An 18422-nucleotide genomic window follows, 5' to 3' on the forward strand; every position below is an offset into this window, starting at 1 on the left:
AGAAGCTACCAGAGCTATGCACTTCTAAATGTAGATTGAAAACTAAATTTATTCAGAACTTACTTTTATCGTGTTTTTGTGTGTTGTCGTTCCCTCGCACCTCCGATGCGCACGGTTGGCTACGTACGGTGCGAAAGAAGTTCAACGTACATATGCACACGTTGCTGCGAACTTCTGTTCAAGGCTCCACGGGGGGAAGGGGGGGGGAAAGCGGTGATCTGGTGTCTCCGTGCGTGCGTGGCAAAAGATGCCACGGCGCAGTGGGTCCCGTCGGCTTTGACGTCTCCACGCCGAGTTCCGTTCTAAAGTCGCCTCGTGCTCAAAGGGCGAGAGGGGGGGGGGACATTGAGGACATTTCCACATGTCGCCACATTTGCCCCACCGCTGCTCGATTGTTTGTCCTCGAGGGTCTGGCTTGGAGAAGGGGGTCCGATGGATCGTGGCGACTCGTGGGGGTGCTGTCGAAATGGTGCCCCCCCATACCCCCCCCCCTGTCTACGGTCTAGCGCAGGGCGTCTTAACCTTTACTGCAGCAGCCTTGCAACCCATTTGATTCTCAATCGTAAAAACATATTAATAAATACACTAGGCTTTGATGAAACCAATCAGTTGTACGTACTGTACGTGAGCGTGCTTCATTTGTATTTCGATGATTTACCTTCCAAACGCGTCTGGCCACGTCTCGCATCCACAGAGAGGGGGTTGCGTGCACCACTGGTGAAGAACCACGGACTCGAGCCGCTCTTGACTACCACCACTACTCTCGGTTGCTTCTGCTCAGAATGAGAGCTGTGTTCGATGAATAAAAGAATAGACTTTTACCCTTTCCGGCAATAATACATGAGGCGTTAAGATGTCCAAACAGCCAATGGGCACAGGACAATAGGTTTTACTCTTTATGGCAATAACAAAAGGTGTTAAGATGATGACACACGGGAAAAAAAATCATTTTGGTGAACATGCAAACAAAAAACATCCTCTGATTTTATATTCATTGTCTTAGGCTCAAAAGAAAGCTGTCTTTGGTGTGGACCAATAATAGATTTTATTATCAGAGCATGTTTTTTGTTTGCATGTTCACCACGAGAACGTGTGGTTGATGCAGACAGGATTCCTTGAAAAGAGATCCTGTTTGGAGTTTTTCACACCTTGACACAACTAATTTCTTGCCAGAAAGGGTAACACCTAATGTTTTATTTTGATACTGGCAAGAAAGATCCCATATTGTAAGCTGCTCACCAAAGAGGCAACGCCTATTGTTTCAAGGCGTCAAGTCTGCATGAACCACACATGCCCTTGGCAAAACATGCACACGCACGTGCTCTGATTGTGTGCGTTCTCTTTCACACTGATTGGCCTAGAGCAGAGGCCTCGTCTCACCTGTGTTAGACCAGAGAACGCCAAAAGGGCAAACAGCGTTTTCTGACTGTGCTCTATAACAATTTTCCCGACAAGCAAACGCTGCGGCAGACAGACGTGTACAATTGTAGTCGCTATTCATACGTAGGTTCTCACCCGAGAAAGTACATCATTATTATCGCATAAATCCACGTGATTTCATATTTCCCTTTTTACTGCTGCGATAGTGTCACAAAAATTGATTGTTTCCCCTCTATATCACACGAACACCTCTGCATATAATTTAAATAAAAAATAAAATAACATGTTCACGTAATTCCAAAGAGCGAGAATCCAGGGGTTGGTCCACTGCATCCCAATTTTTTCTACATTTGAAGTTTTTTGTTTTTTTCGGTGAAGTCACGTAGGTTAAAAAATAAAAAATACAATTAAATCACGACGTTTCGGCGGCAACACAAGCTTCCGTCTTCAGGTGGAACCGTCACAGCAAAATTACTGTTGATACAGCAAAATTGCTGTTGATACCGTCACAGCAAAATTGATGTTGATACCGTCACAGCAAAATTGCTGTATGAACAGCAATTTTGCTGTGACGGTTCCACCTGAAGACGGAAGCTTGTGTTGCCTCCGAAACTTCGTGAATTAATTTGTTTTATTTTTTAACCTACGTGACTTTACCGAAAAAAACAAAGAGTATAGTGCTTCATTTCTCGGGGCATATTCCTGGACCGCTCCAGCTGAGACAAAGCCCCATGGGGTGAAGCATTGCACAGCAAAACTCCACTCGCACGCCCTTTTCGTGGCTGTAACTCATACTGCGGCCTCCAATCGATTTGCGAAAACTTACCAATAGTTTGCCTTTTTGCGGATCAGACGAGTGGCGTGGCAAATCAATATCTGTTTAATCCACGGATAAGAGGCGCAACCCTGGATGTGATCGCCACTGTGGCGCTAAATTGACAATTTTTGTTTGGCAGGGTTTCACGGATAAGGGAGAGGGGGGGGGGTCGTCCTTTTATCCGATTTTTTGCGAATACTTGTGGGTCGTACGATCTGCCCACACTGCCCCGGACGAGGCGGATAAGATGCCCGTTGTGGCTTTCCCGAGGAGTTTCACCGCCATTGCAGGGACGTTTCGCAATGGACAAAAATAAATGAAACGTATCAAGCGGTGCCTATGCTGCACGGTGTTCGCTGGGAGAGAACGAGTCAGAAGTCCGAGGAATCTCAGACGAGCAGGAGGGCAGTCACGTGGTGAGCCGCTGGCAACGATTGCCCAAGTTCTGCAGTTATCTAAACATTAAGGTGTTTTTGTCAAATAATCAGCGCTTACATGTGGGAGGATACCGCAGCACCTGGTGAAGAGCCACGCATGCGAGGGGGAAACACTCTATCCCATACATATAGAACGGGTGGATTCCACATTTTGGCTGCAACGTCCCAATTCGTTACGAGTAGAGCTCACCGGTTGTGTTGGAGAGTAAACCCACAACGTTCACGATTCGAGCGAAACGTTTCTCCAGCAATTACAAGGAGCATCATCAGGCGACGGGAAGATGTGTGGAGAAATCCTCCGGTTTCGGTCTTCAATAGAGGGATGTGATGTCGTCACTTGTGAGCCATTCAGGTGCGAAGGCCCAGGGGGGGGGGGGGTGTTATTATTTACGCGATCTAACCCCCCCAAAAAAACTCTTATGGATAATATTGCTCGCGAAAGCCTACGTGTTAAACTACACACAAAAATAAGTTCTGCAGAAATTAGTTTCCAATCCAGATTTAAAAGTGCATAGCTCCAGTGGCTTTCTCTGATATTTGAAGAGCGTTCCAGACGGCCGCAGAAGATCATCTGGGGTATGGCACACCACCTCGACGCCCACGTGGAAGGAGTTTCGCAACAATTGTGCGCGATCCACATCACCCCCCGCTGTCTCCGCAGCTCTGGATCACCACCACTGGGCGGCTGGGAATTAAAGACGCACTCTCGTACAAAAAAGAGATGCCTTTAATTAGATATTTTGTTACAGATAAGTGTCGGCAGCGAGTTTGCTATGTATTCGCACGTCAATTTATTAATGACAATCGGTCAAGCAACAACACATGGGGCATACACAAGACAAATGACACCAGACCCAGTTGCATAGTTCAATTAGAACAGATTTGCACAGCGGTTCATATGTACACTACAAATCAGAGAGCTTTGCATTGGTGTTCAGAAATTGAAAGTCACGTACAATTCGAGTGTGTGTGATTTTAGTCACTGGTGAACCTTCACACAAACACCATTCTCCCCTTTCCTAGCGGCGTTTCCTTATTCGCTTTCATCCCTGGATGAAGAGTGCTATATGAATCCAATGTATTATTACTTTTTTTTCTTTTCTCGAGTAGCAGTAGTGATGTCTCGGATGCATTTGCCTAGAAATAAACGGACGGCTGCAGTTGGCTCAAGAATTTCCGCAGCTGCTGTTATTGATATCATTCATAGTCACGACACACCAACTTGAAATCGTGGTCGATTATAGATTGCCCACATTCTCTAACGCTGTCAAAACAAACCACTTGAATGTAGAATGTTGACGGTAAAATAACGTGTTTCTTGTAAGGTGCGTATAATTGTTTTTCAATCGCGGTGCTTCTCACAACGTTGCTTGCATGTGTATGGCATGAAAATAACAACAACAAAAGCTGTACGTTTTCTTGGAAATATACTTGTCAAGAGCAGTGGTCGTAACGGTTTGACGAATGTTACAACAACAACTTAAGTGAAATGGTAAAAAAAAATTCGTAATGAAGCCCCCCTCCACTCCTGGACAACGTTTCCGGACACAGCGTTAATATTGGTCGTGATTGCGATAAAGAATAACAATAGATGAAAAACGTGAGCAAAGTCACCAGAAAAGTAGTAGTTTGGACTTTGGATAACACTTGAATACTGTTGCATGGTGTTACAGATTACGCAATGCATAGTGCAGACAAAGATTTTAAAACAAACATGTTTTATTTATTTTACCAGGTAAGGCCCACTGAGTTATCTCGCTCTTTGATAGAAGCGACCTGGCCACAAATGATAGCTCAACGAAGTGGCTGATCACGTGGAAACTTATAGCAGCCAACTACTCGAAACGCACGTTGATTCTAAATGTGGAGGGAAAACCCGGAGGACCCGTAGAAAAATCCACGCGTCCACGGGAAGAACATGCAAACTCCAAATATACAGCAGGCGTCAGGGTCGGGATCCAACCCACGACCTCCTGTATACCAGGCGAGGTATGTAACATCTCGCCACGGCGGCATCCTTCTATTAGAAGCCACGTTTGTTGTGTTGCATTCAAGACCCACAGTTTCAACGGGGAATTGTGGCGTCGGTCAAAGTGGGGCTAGGCATGTGGAGATTACGTGCTCTCTCCCTGTTGGGTGTTCAGCCAGACCTATCTCCGTAATGAATAAGACTACATCGATGAGTCGCATGAATGAGACTACGCAGGTCAGCTTGGACTATCCCACGCAGACCTGTGTGTCATTGCTGTTAGTAACTTTCTCACCCAGCCCATACAGGAACATATGTGAAAAAGAGCCTCATAGTTAATCAGATTCCTCCAGTTCAAATAGACTCTGATTCTGTCTTTCTCACGTAATGTAATCCCTTGTCTCTACCCTAAATGGATTTTTCTCAAATTAAATAGGTCCCCCCCCCCCCCCCCCAATATCATTCTCTCTAATTGAACTCACTTTTTGTTTATTTAACAAGACAAGATAAACCCAATAAAAATGTAATAAATAAAACCCAAAAATTATCAACTCCATGCGTAACAAATGCATTTTTTCTTCTTTCAAGTTTCATTTTCTCACATATTTATTTATAGTTGGTGCACTCATTTGAGGAAAACTGCAAGGGCCATATATTTTCTGTCGACCTATGAAGCAGAAAAATAAAATTTGGTAGCACTCAAATGTACAATCGCAGCCCGAATACTGTGGTATTGGCTTCCACACGCACACCAGGGTTCGGGAAAAAAAGACAGGCATAGCCCATGGGCCAATGCAGACATTGATGCCACGTCAGGTGGCAAAACTTTAGTTGTACGGATTTAAACTTAAATTTCGATTTAAAGCTTTCGTGACTGCAGGGATTCATCTTCTTGGTTCTTTGGGTAAAGTCACGTAGAATGGAAATAATTAAAAAATAAAAATAAAATATAATAAAATAATTCTCACGACGTTTCGGCCACAGAGTCTGTCTTCTCGACAGACCTGTGAAGACAGAGTGTGTGAAGACAGAGTCTGTCTTCTCGACAGACCTGTTCTTCACCTGAGGACGGCTGCTTGCGTTGTGGCCGAAACGTCGTGAGAATTATTTTATAATGTTTAATTTTTATTATTTTATTATTTCCATTCTACGTGACTTTACCGAAAGAACCAAGAAGAAAAAAAATTAAACTTGATTGTCGTACGGATTTATTCACGTGTCCAGTGAGAGAGTGCGTTACTTGATAACTCCGCTCATTCCCAGTGGCTATCGCACAGTTCGCTGCGTTTGGCCACATTCGGAACCACCGAAGTTTCGCCAACTCGGGCGGTAGCAGGAATGGAATGTAAAACATTGCTGGAAATGTTTTTGACAACTTGAGCTCGGATCAACGCATCACAAGCTCAAAGCCAGGCGTGTGAACGTGGTGGGGCCTCAACAAACACATTGCAACACGAAGCCAGCTCTTCCCGAGGCACTGGATTAAAACATTAACCCGTAAAAACAAAGTTTTTCACTATAAATCCTTTATATTCGTGGCGGCTAGAGTCCTCTCGTCCTCTGGCTTGAGATGGCTGCCATCTATGGGTCAGATGATTGCCTGCCACCATTAAGCAATTGTTAATTAAATAAAATTAATTTTTTCCTAAAAAGTGTAAAATTTTGGAAAAAAAATTTCACGAAAATAAATTGTCACGCACAACGAGTCTGTGTGCAAAATGTCAGCTCGATTGGATCACGGGAAGTGGGTTAAAAAACGACCGAAAGATTTGCACGGTCGTAAGCGCGCAAGCAAGCAAGCAAGTGAACTTAATATAAAGGATTTAAAAATCAGGGGGTTTCAACTCTCCGTGAATGTTTTTTGTCACTTGCTCAGATCTCAGTATCATGGCTCATTCAGCATTAATGCCAAATAAAACGGAACATAAATCCCCATTGTCTCTTTTAGCACTTGATGCAGCCAAGGAATAATATACAATCGTCTGCCATATATCTTCAAGGTTGGGCTAATTAACTCACGCATCTAACAAGAGGTTTAATTTACAGCTCACAATGGCGTTCTGCTCCGTCTCCGTGCCGCCGGAAAAGGGGCATTAACAATGACAGTCCAAAGGTTTCGTTCTGTAATCAAATAAAACAATAATTGCTTTACAATGTAAATAATTAAGGAGAGAGGGGAGTCAGAAGCTGATTTAATTATATGAAAACACATGACAGTACAGCACTTTGAATAACGGCGCTTAATGCAAATGTTGTTGTGTGTGTGTTCGCAAAGTGATTTTTCATACGATATAGCTCTTAGCTGTTTGGAAAACCAAGCAACCAGTATAATAATCCACGTAAAATAATGTTTTAAAAAGGAATTTTTGCTACGCACCACGACTGTTATGGCACTAAATCACACAACCGCATGGATGCTTTCCAGACAAATGGAGTCACGTGATTTTTGATAATTTTATCAGCAAATCTTGAAACGGGCGGGTCTGATAAAGATTCAAAAAGTTCTCGACTTTCTACACCAGATACATTCTCTGAAGTCGGCGGACTCCGTTTTGCAATGCGTTCACTAAATAATGTTGTCGTTTAATACATTTTGAACTCCACTCCTCTCTTACAATCGTTTCTACTCACCCCCCATCAGGGTGAACACAGAACTGTCCACATACGTGTAGGAACGTTGGGAGCGTTCCATTTTTATTCAAAAGTGAGGGGGCTGGGGTTGTAATTAGGTTGGTGAGTATTTTAAAGCGTGGTGTTTGACAAGTATTTTGTATTTTTAGACAAAGCAAGCGGAACGATCGATCGTTAGACTCTCTCCGATTCCCTCTGTCGGAAACTTTTATCTCCAAATCACTGCATGCATACACACACGATATCGATGAGATGCTTAATCAAATGCAATGGAATCGTCAACATTATTATTATTGTACTTGACTCAGCACGAGTGATATTTGTGTGCCCTATAATTAGCACGAATATTTATTGTCAACTCCTATTTTTTTTTTGTATTTCGTGTCCTAAGGTTAGTCAATTTAAAACCAGTGGTGACAGTGTTTTTCATGTTTGTGTCTATTTGTCCTCGGGTCTTATGGGCCTAAAAGAAAATGCTGCTAGCGAGCCGCAAATCGACTGGCATGCACAATGCCCAGGGCCGCCTTTGTTTCTCCAGTGCGTACATTTATACACTACACCAGATCCTCAAAATTAAGGCGAAAAATGAACCTGGGTGAGGCCAGGGCAGGTTCAGATACGTGCATGGCCAGGAATGAAACCCAGGTAACTGGGATGATTGTAACACAGTATGTGAACCGCTGCACCACTACTCCCCAATGTTAAAAAAAACATGCATCTCTCTTCACATTCTGTACTTGAGCACGTGTGATGTGGTGTGTGTGAGATGAATAACAGATTGTGGGGGAGATGACATGGGATCTGATAAGATATTTCAACAACACAAAAATACCATTACCAATGTAATCGTTCCCTGCTTTGTAGGAAATGGCAATAACAGCTGGTTAAAAGTATTTTACAACGTACGTGTACTATTGTATCTTGTACACATTGTGGTGATGCCGATGTGTGCTATAAATTACCAGCTGGCCAAGCTTTATTTGCAAATTTTATCATACATGTGTCTGTATTCTGTGATTTGCGAGTTTATGGTAGGTACAGCAAGTAGGTTGATGGCATCCCTATAGGTGGTGAGGAGCATTGCCTCGTGTGTTCTCGAAAACGCGAAATTATCCCCGAGGAATTTGACCAAATATCCCAAAGCGGGAGCCTCGTGCAAAGAGTATTGAGAGTCAGCGAGGCTTCTCTTTGGCCATAAAAGAAGTAAAACAAAAATGAACAGCGTGAAGGCAATTAATCTTATCAGATCCCAGAATACAATTACCTAATTCAAAATTGCATTGGGTTTCGTTCCATAGATATTAGCTGCACTGAATGTTGTAAATTCTAAAACTCATTAAAACTTCATTTGTTGATGCCGTTCTGCTTTCAAATCCTCGTTCCATGGAAGTTGATGAATGTCCAATGCACACTATTGCACGTGTCTTTCAATATCCCAACACAACAGTCGGATCATAATTACCGTTTTGCTCTAAACGCAGCTGATCGTACAAGTCCACCTGCAAATAAGGTACAACAACAGTATTGCTTGTAGAGGAATCGATTGTAGATGTTGTCATCCTTTTTTTGTAAAATTAAATTTGCCTTTCCCGTTTATAATTATCACAAAAACACGGTAGTGTACTGTAGGAAATGTGGCAGAATGCTTTGCTCACAATCGAAAGGCTGAGTTTGAAACCTAGACTAGGTCAACTCAGCCCATCGTTGTCATCTCCGCAGGGTGCATAAAATAGGCACCACATTGTGGAAAGCCAACAGTGATTACTCAATGAAAAGACTGCTCCCTACCAGAGGAATGTGGTATTCCCACAACTGGTTACAAGATGAGAGTGATTGTGAGAGGTTCACCTTTTGATTTAAGATTACGATGATGATACTGATGATGATTATTATTGTATAGCGCCAGTAATTATTGAAGTACTTGGTTCTCATATCTTCTGCAATATGATTTCTTTGTAACAAAAAAGGAAACTGACTTTGAAGTACGCACATTTATATTACGGACACGAATACATTCCTTGAGTTAGGAGTACATGAAAACAAGATATTGGTGACTTATTTTTGTTTAACTGGATGGAACGCAACACTTGGGACAGACGATCATGCTTATTTCTCCGGGACGAACGGACGACGGAAACATAAAATATTATTTTTCAAGCAACGCACAAAGACCAAAGAAACGTCGGACAACGTGCAAAGGGGGGTGAACGGTCGACGTTGGGTTTCGATGATGGACTTGGGGGAGCGGAGAGGGACGGGACGGGGGGGTCCGCGTACAATCGGTTAGACGTGCAAAAGTTCTGCTCATACTATAGAGATATATACGTGGCGATGTCACAACGATTGCAGTTATATATTTTTTTTCTTAGAAGTTCCAAAAGCTTTCATTCATGTAAGTAATCATTCAAATGCATTACTTTTACAGTAAAGCTTTAATTCTCTTTTTTATGTTCGATTCATTTTTTTTATTTTCATGTGTTTTTTTGTATGTTTTTTATTTTAGTATTTAATATTTAAACGCCTCTGTATTTTCAACACGCACTTTCAGACATGCAGAAAAAGAGCATTATAGAATAGATATTGGTTTTTTTTTGTTAATCATGCAGCAAACGATATTCACCTTCTCCAGCAACAGGTAACAAAAACAAAGAAGACACGCAGACACACTTTATATTTTCAAGTTGTGTTCTCTCGTAGGCCCTACCATCCCTTATTTTAAGCCGCCTTAATTTTCCATCCTCTCCTGACGCGGAACCATTCTTCCTTTTTTTGCTGCAACAACAGAAAACCTCGCACGGCAGATTCACGCTTAGCAGCAACAATACTGACAATGTGGCAGCGTCTCAAGACCCTGACCGGGGCAGATTTCCGAGCGCTGATTTTGGGCCAGCGCTGCAAAACGCGGCACAATCATTTATTATTTGACTTCATTTTACTTTATTTTATTGTCGTTGTCCTCTGAATTTGGCGATGTGTAATCTCGCCACGGCAAGGATTTTGTCCATTTCCAACATGGTGTGGCAAGCCCACAACAAGAAGGACCTCGCCCTCATTCCACAAAGAATGAGTATTGCTTTGTCTTGTTAATAAATAATGATTACAGCCGCTGTAATATATCACAAATTGTTGACCTGTTCGTTTCTTCTTCTTCTGTGGGACTATGAGACCTGTTGCTTCCAGGATTCAATACTAAGAAAAAGCAGCTCCTTTTGTGTTAATATGCTGACGTTCGGTCAGTGAGCGTGCAATTGCTTTTGCTGAAAATGTGTGAATTATGCAGTTCAAAGTGAGAGCTGCCCTCCTTTGCTGCGTAGAGACACTGTGCCAAAAAGTGCACGTGCTGACCGTCATTCAGGACAATTTTTACGCGAAAAAATCCACAGAACGTAAAATTCCCCGTAGATTTCAAATTGATTTTTTCAATGAATTAAAGAGTTAAGAATAAATACTTGTAATGAATCAGTTTCGATGTTAAAATTTTATCTTTCAATTAAGACTGTAATATGATTGCACTTGAGGCCTTGAAAGATTTTGTAATCATAACAAATGGATTCACTGGGGATTTTTGTGTGTTTGTTTCTCTATAAGACGCACACTTTTGCATATGGTAAAACAGCATTGCGTTTGCATGGTTGTGTGCTCACGCACGCACGCGTTTGTTTGTGTGTATACACGCGTGGACACGCGCGTTCAATTGTGTGTCGCATAGCTGTTCGGCAACCAGGCAAGAATGCTAATATTAGCTAATCCAGCGTCAAACCCATACAAATCTCAACCTTGCTGGATTCATGCCAACCAAAGAAAACCAGCGCTCCGTTACAATTCCTATAATACATTTTAAATTGAACAAGTCATTCATGTCATCAAAGTGCACGGACAACGTAACTTTAAATAACTGTGTTACACTGATCAGGGAGAATCCATGATGCTAAGAATTAAAAGCGTCCGAATAAGATGCAACTGGGCAAAATTATCTACATACCCTGTGAACAAACAAATAAAATTATAGATTCCACTTTGTAAATGCACCGCTCTGAAACAAGGCATATATCTATAAAGCATTCAAAAATTATCCGCAAGGTGCTCTGTTATTCTCCGGCCAGTAAACAATCGTTATTTTAAATCAAATTAACGTAGACGTGTATTGGTGCGTTTGTGTCTTTGCCTTTGTGTACATGTAAAGAATTCTACATTAGTTTCTCAGGTAATGATTATACGTACAAGAATAACATTTTGTAGGGAACAAAGTCAGAAATGTATGTTTGGTCAGTTCCAATGTTTTCATAAGCGAAGCCCATCAACTTTAACGTCAATTTCCATGTTCAGCAATCATTTGTATTATGAACGGTTTATTTTTATTAGTATTTACAATATATGCATATATTCGAAGTGTATCTTTTCGCAGTGTATCTAAATGTATTCATCAACGAACACTTAGAAGTTAACGATTTCTCTTTCAAGAGCCAAATCTTATGCTACCATACAATAAAATTGGCCCCCTGCCATAGCAATGTGGAATTTCCACCATATGTTCAGGGGCTTTTGATAACGACGTGAATAGGCTTAACATTACGTTTGGTTGTTGTAAAAAATATATAATGAACATGTCTACCCAATTGCATTCACACACACACACACACAGGCGTGTGTGTGTGTGGATACACCCAGGACCTCGGATTAGCACAGTTCTACATATGTGCACGCAAGGTGGTGCATATACTTACGTGTATGTGTGCTTGTGTGTGTGCGTTTGTGGTATAGTGTGTGTGTTTGTAGTAGAGTGTGTGTGCTTGTAGTAGAGTGTGTGTGCGCTTGTCGTAGAGTGTGTGTGCGCTTGTGGTAGAGTGTGTGTGCGTTTGTGGTAGAGTGTGTGTGCGCTTGTGGTAGAGTGTGTGTGCGTTTGTGGTAGAGTGTGTGTGCGCTTGTGGTAGAGTGTGTGTGCGTTTGTGGTAGAGTGCGTGTGCGTTTGTGGTAGAGAGTGGGGTGACGGCCAAACCACCCCCCCCCCCCCTCGTGTGCCGTGCTGACAGCACTTTCCCCAACAGCCTCTGCAGGCTACACGGGCAGGGGGGGAGGGGAATATTTGTCTTTGTATTCATAGAAGCCCCCAAACCAAACATGAAACATAACCTCTGATGGAAAACCAAAGGGAGAACCGCGTCTATACTGAACGACCACACTATGGCAATGGAATATTTCGCCAATGTTCTCCCGTCTCAAGTTTGCTCGCGAGCGCCGCAATCGTTACGCCAGCGATCATGAACACTCCACCCGTTGTCACCGAGCGAACCTTGTTGACCACTCGATGAACTGCCCTGCCCGAAGGAAGCGTCTACTACTACTACGACGACGACGACTACCACACATGCGCCTTCGACTCCGACGTCTCGAAGATCAAGAGTCATCCGGATTGCGTCCTCCCCCAAGGGGACGAGGCCGAATTTATCGCACGCGAGAGACGCGGGCGTGCGGGCGAGTCTCCTCTTCCGTCTCTTCCGCGTAATGTTTGCCTCCAAAAGTGTCCCGGTCACTCACACGTCCCGGCAGTCACGCGGGAAGGTCCGGGTGCCGGAACGTCGCGGACAAAGCAGAGAGCGCGAGCTGCCCACGCGAACGTCGCGCGGTCACCGTCGCTCTGATTGCGGCACGTGCCACGAATCGTCGAACAATTTAACCAAAGCCATTGCTTTTTTTTCCTTATCCCCCCCCGCCCGCCCCGCCACGTGTAACACGATACAGTATATACATACACACACACGCGCGCGCACACACACCTGTAAATGTTTATACGAGCAGTTGCACGGCAATATAATTACAAGGACAATTCGGGGAATATTAGAGACGGTAATGACGCGGGCTCCTTTAAGTATCATCGTGCCGCTCGCGCGCCCGCTGTGAATTGAGAACATTTAAGAAGATAAAAAAAGATGTTTACGTGGGACGTTGTGATTACCAGGCTCTCTGTGCCATGCCGAAATGTCTTTGCCGTGAAATAGGCGATACGCAGACGCAGAGACATCGACAAAAGGAGTTTATGCGGGAGACATCGGGAGAGTTACTTCTGGGTATTCTTGAGAAGCAGAAAACGGCAGCCGAAAACCAGCGCTTCAATTGACTCTGCCAGTTTCTCCCTTTTGAATGATTTTGTTGTTGTTGTTACCAGCCCCGCCGCATTCGTCGCTAGCCTAGAGCTGCAGTAACATGGAAAGGGGCACGAACTGCGTCAATCAACGCGGGGGCCGCTACGCTCCGTGTAAGCCAATTGGAGTCATGTTCTGCCCCTTGAGTGAAGGCGGCAAGACTTGAACGACATCATTCTGAATTATAGGATAAAAATAAACATATATGGGGGTCTAAATGAAGCCGCATCTCAAAACGTGGTTCCAAATACAAATTTTGAGAGATTTGTATTTTTGCATAAAGAGGGACAGTCGTGGGCCGATGTTAAAAGCGAAGTCTTGAGCCTGCACGTGAATGGTGGCATGGAGTCAACAGGACAGACGGCTGGGGGGAGGGGAGTTCCAGACAGTGGGGGAAGCAGAGGAGAGTGAGCGACCCCCCATAGAGTGAAGGTTGACTGGGAGGTATTAACAGCAATCGTCGGTTGCTGTAGCAGAGAGTGCCACATTGCAGGAACTAATCAGTAAAGGAAGCCTGGTGCTGGCATTTTCTCTTCTGCAGTAATCCAGAATCAACTCCGATCATGTACAAACATGCAAATGGGACATACATTAGGCACATAATCGTTCATTCTAGATTTGAAGCTTTCGTGACTGCAAGAATTCATACTCTTAGGTTTTTCCGGTAAAGTCACGTAGGAAAAAATAAATAATAAAGACCAAAAAATAGAAATAAAAATAGAAATAAGAATAAACGTCGTGATTTATAATTTTATTTCTAATATTATTTATATAATTAATAAACATTTTTTATTTATATTATCTGTTTTTACCTACGTGACTTTACCAAAAAAACCCAAGAGCACATAATCGTTCACTCCTCGCCCCATGCCGCTTGTTAATTCTCCACGAATGGAGCTGGCCAAATTGGCCAACATAATCCAAATGCGATACCCTCTTTATAATAAAAAATATAACAACCTTAGGACACAAGTAAGGGTGTCCTGGGATAATGGGCATTCGTTGAAGTCGTGTCTCATCATTACTGTCTTAGGTTTAACTCTCGTCTTGTATGGTATGGTGATTGTTAGTGTCCTGTATGGTTTCAGTTGCTCCGTAAGCCCAGGGTATTGGGATAGATTGACTTAAATTGGATCCATTCTTACGCACACAATTTGATGCATGTGTCTCATGCAAAGGAATCTATTTTAATCGATTAACCATTTCATGCCGAACATACATGTCTGTATATGTATATACAGCATCCATGTATCGATAAATACAGCACCTTGTATGTTTGCATGCACACACACACACATGCAAACACACATGCACATACAAGCCTATATACTTATATATGTGTGTATACATAACATACTGCATATACATATCTATAAATATTCTGCAGGTATATACACGTGTGTGTTCTTGCACACCCACATTTTAGACAAACGTCCAAGCCTCGTTCAATCGCTCGCTCACTCACTCGCAAGAGGTGGACGTAATATTTTTTTCAACGCATTATATATTTTTTAAAGGTTTTACCAACCTGATGTTAGGCTTATCTATCGGTGCCTTTTTGACGCTTTAAATGTGGTAGCAGAGTAAAGCGCATTGATTTTCAGGATTGTGGGAAATGCAGTGTAGAGTGAGAAGGTTGAAAGGGTGCCGTGAATTGAATATTGCATCAAAACACATTTCCACCGCCACTTACGTGTGTGCGCGTGATTGTGGCTCAGATTCAGAACATCAGACGTAACATCGAAAAACATTTTATCTCAAATTCCTAGGCCACTTTTTGCCCCACTCGAGGCAACAAGACTCCATCAAACTGCCACTCTCCCGTCGATGCTTCATGTTGTGCAGAAAGTCACGTGAGCACGCGCACGCACAAAGAGTCACTGCTCTTGACACTTTGATGCACTTTTTTCTTTCCGGGTCCACGGATGTGCATCGCCTCTGCCGACACGTGAATGTTTGCACGTATGTACGTAATGAATAGAGCTGCGCTTCTGCGTTCAATGAATTCAGGGGGCACCAACTTTACTGATAGGTGGATCGTTGATGACAGAGTAAAAACAGAAACACCACAACTGTAGGCCGGGTGACCTTTAGTCTGTGGTGTGTGCGTGTGTACTGTTGCTATATCGGTATACATGCACACACACGGGGAGATGTGGTGCAGTGGTTAGTACACTGAGCCACGAACCCGCACACCCAAGTTCGATTCCCACTCAAGACCAATAACAGTGGTGAATATCAGAACCGGTCCTGAGCCTTCCGTAGGTTGACTCAGCCTTAAATGGGTAACCTGGTGCAGTGTGTCAATATAAGCACTGGGGAGACAAAGGCGGTCAGATGTGGTGTTGACCACACTCCCTCTTGCACTGTGCAGGCCTCACGAAGGTGCTAACAGCACTTGCCCCAACAGTCTGTTAAGGCTGTCTTTGTAGACCATATCTCCCAAGTAATTGTCCTCTTTATATATATACCTTTAAAAATTACTGAAACATTATTTTTACCGTAATATTGCAAGCTATCTTGTTGTTCGCGGACCTGCGAGTGACCGTCATAGATTCACCCAGAGTCTGAATCAATACGAGCGTAAAAAATAAATCAGAAATTCGAAACTGAAAGCTTAAAGTAGTTCAACATTATTGGCATTTGGCGATAATCGTGGCCGTTCTTTATCGATGCGGTAGGCTTCCTAAGTCCAATTTTTTTTTCCTTAAATGTACCCCATTACAAACATTTTATTGCCACTAAAAAACATTATAGGCGCTTCACTTATGAAACTTGGAAAGAAACGTGCTTATAGATTAAAGCGCTTACATTTCAACATTGGGTGTTACCTGGGTAATGGAAGCTATTATAGTTACTTGTGTTGTGGTAAGGAATCATTAATGGATGATTAAAGAGTGCTTGCAGTCTTATAAAAACAAATTCAACATTAAACTTTTTAAAAAGTCTAATACATTATTTTTGCACATTTAATCATACGCTTTTGGTTACAATAACGCCCCCCCCCTACAAACCGCTACTGTAGTGTCAACAGCAAAAAACGAATAAAAACGGCGTTCAATGGAATTGGCCAGGCTGGATTCTACAAAAAAGGTTAATAGCAAAATTTTTAGTAAATTGCAACCATGATAATAAGATCCCAATTAAATTCACACGTCTGTAACAGATTTTTGCTGTTGTTAAAATCGAACATTTTCTTCGAGTGGAATTGCAAAAAATAACGATACAAACAGGAGACGAAATATCATTTTCTAAACTAAGAAATAAAAATGGTGATGCAGATCCCTGATCTGTGATTACTAAAACATAAACTACCGTTCATGAAATGTTACGAAAGAAAACGTTTAAACAAAATCGACGAATGCGTTGTCACCCTTCTCTTATGCTGAATCTCTCGAAACAAAAAATGATTGACAGAGCCTGGATAATCATTCTCTTTCTGCTTGTTGATTAAAGAAGCGCTCTCATGGGCGGCACGGCTAAATAAATATTAGCTCAAACGATAAATCCGCTTGTCGTGATCACTGCACTAAATTCTACCTACACTTGACTTGCGAGCAAACAAGTCGATGTTTGACTTGAGATTTTTCAATTGGTCACTCCTCGCTCATCTCCATCCCCAACCACCCCCACACCTCTCCCCCGCCCTCCCCCGCCCCGTATTCTTCTGGGTGAAATACCGATGGCCATCATCTTCACCTGCCGGTGACGACGACGGCGATGAGGATGACGACGGTGCCGCGGTGGAACGAAGCTCTTCCCGATTGACACCGCCACACCCCCAGTAACGTATTCTGATTATTTTTTTGTCAGACTTTGACGATCCTCGGCCGCTCCCCCTCCCCCCAAAAAAATCCAAAAGCGCCCCCCCCCCTGCCCCCCGTCACCCACCGCGTCTCTCCGTCTAAAGCGCCGTCTCCAGGCTGTTTTGGGGGCTCGCGGGCGCAGAAGAGAGCGACGTGTTGGTGAGCGCCACGCCGCTGTCCGTGTTGCGGTTGGTCGGCGGCGAAGACGAGGACGAGGACAGATTGGACCTCCCGGTCGCCGCGTTGGCTTTCAGGGCCGCGTTGGGGCTGGGGTTGGGGCTCGGGTAGGGGTTGGGGTAGGGGTTGGGGCAGGGGTTCACGGCCAGGCACGGCTCGGACGCAGCGGAGTCGCCGATTGGCGGAGCGAAGCAGGAATTCAGAGGCGTCACTGTGGTGGTGGTTGTGGTGGTGGCAGGCTTGAGGTGAGATTTACTGCTGCCCGTGGGACTGGCCCTGGATTTGATGTCCACGTCGCTCGCGCCGCTGTCCGACGCCGCTCCTCCGTGTCCCAAAGAGGCCAGCTGCGTCTGGGAGTCGTCCATGTTGAAGCCGGGGTCGTTCATGAAGTTGTGGATGGAGGTGCGCGAATCGGGTTTTTCGAAGCCCTCGTACAGCGAGCTACGGAACGCATCCACCACTCGGAGCTGTCGAGGGGGGAGGGCAATGGGGAGGGTGACGGAGACAGAGACAAAGAGAGAGAGGCAGAGGAGGGCAGGGAGAGGGCAAGACAGGGAGACGCAGAGAAGCACAGAGACGGGCATAGAAACAGGCAGAGAGGCAAGGCAGGTAGATGGGGAGGGCTAGGAGATGAGGTACAGTGGGAGTGCAACGGGGATGTGGGACAGAGAGAAAGACAGAGAGTAACAGCGGTCATGGGGAGAGAGAAAGGCGGAGAAACGAGGGTGACAGGCGGATAGGGAGATGGTTAGAGATGTAGAAGGCACAATGACAGAGGAAGAGAGCGATGGGGTGGAGAAAGATCGAGGAAAGCAGAGAGGAAGACAAACAGAGAGGGGGATACAGAGAGACAGAGAACGCGAGAGGCAGACAGAGCAGCAGACGGCAAACACAAGCACGTGCTCGTGTTGCGTGTGTGTTGAATGGTGCATGCACACACGTGTCAGCATTTGATGTCGGTGTGTGTGTACGGAGGTGTGTGTCGAAGTATGTAATGTGCGTATTTAATTACGTGTACATATGCGCGTGTATGTAAATTTAGGTTATGTTTGTAAATATGAATGT

At 44.0% G+C, this 18422-nt stretch overlaps 1 pseudogene; it reads right to left on the reverse strand.

The window, feature by feature from the left end:
• Positions 1-3410: 3410 nt before the first annotated feature.
• LOC133356417 (plasma membrane calcium-transporting ATPase 2-like) overlaps positions 3411-18422 on the reverse strand; it is a 184615-nt pseudogene continuing 169603 nt past the window's right edge.

The sequence above is a fragment of the Lethenteron reissneri genome, chromosome 54 (genome assembly GCF_015708825.2).
Source record: "Lethenteron reissneri isolate LAM-NWPU_2019-01 chromosome 54, ASM1570882v1, whole genome shotgun sequence".
Classification (NCBI taxonomy): domain Eukaryota; kingdom Metazoa; phylum Chordata; class Hyperoartia; order Petromyzontiformes; family Petromyzontidae; genus Lethenteron; species Lethenteron reissneri.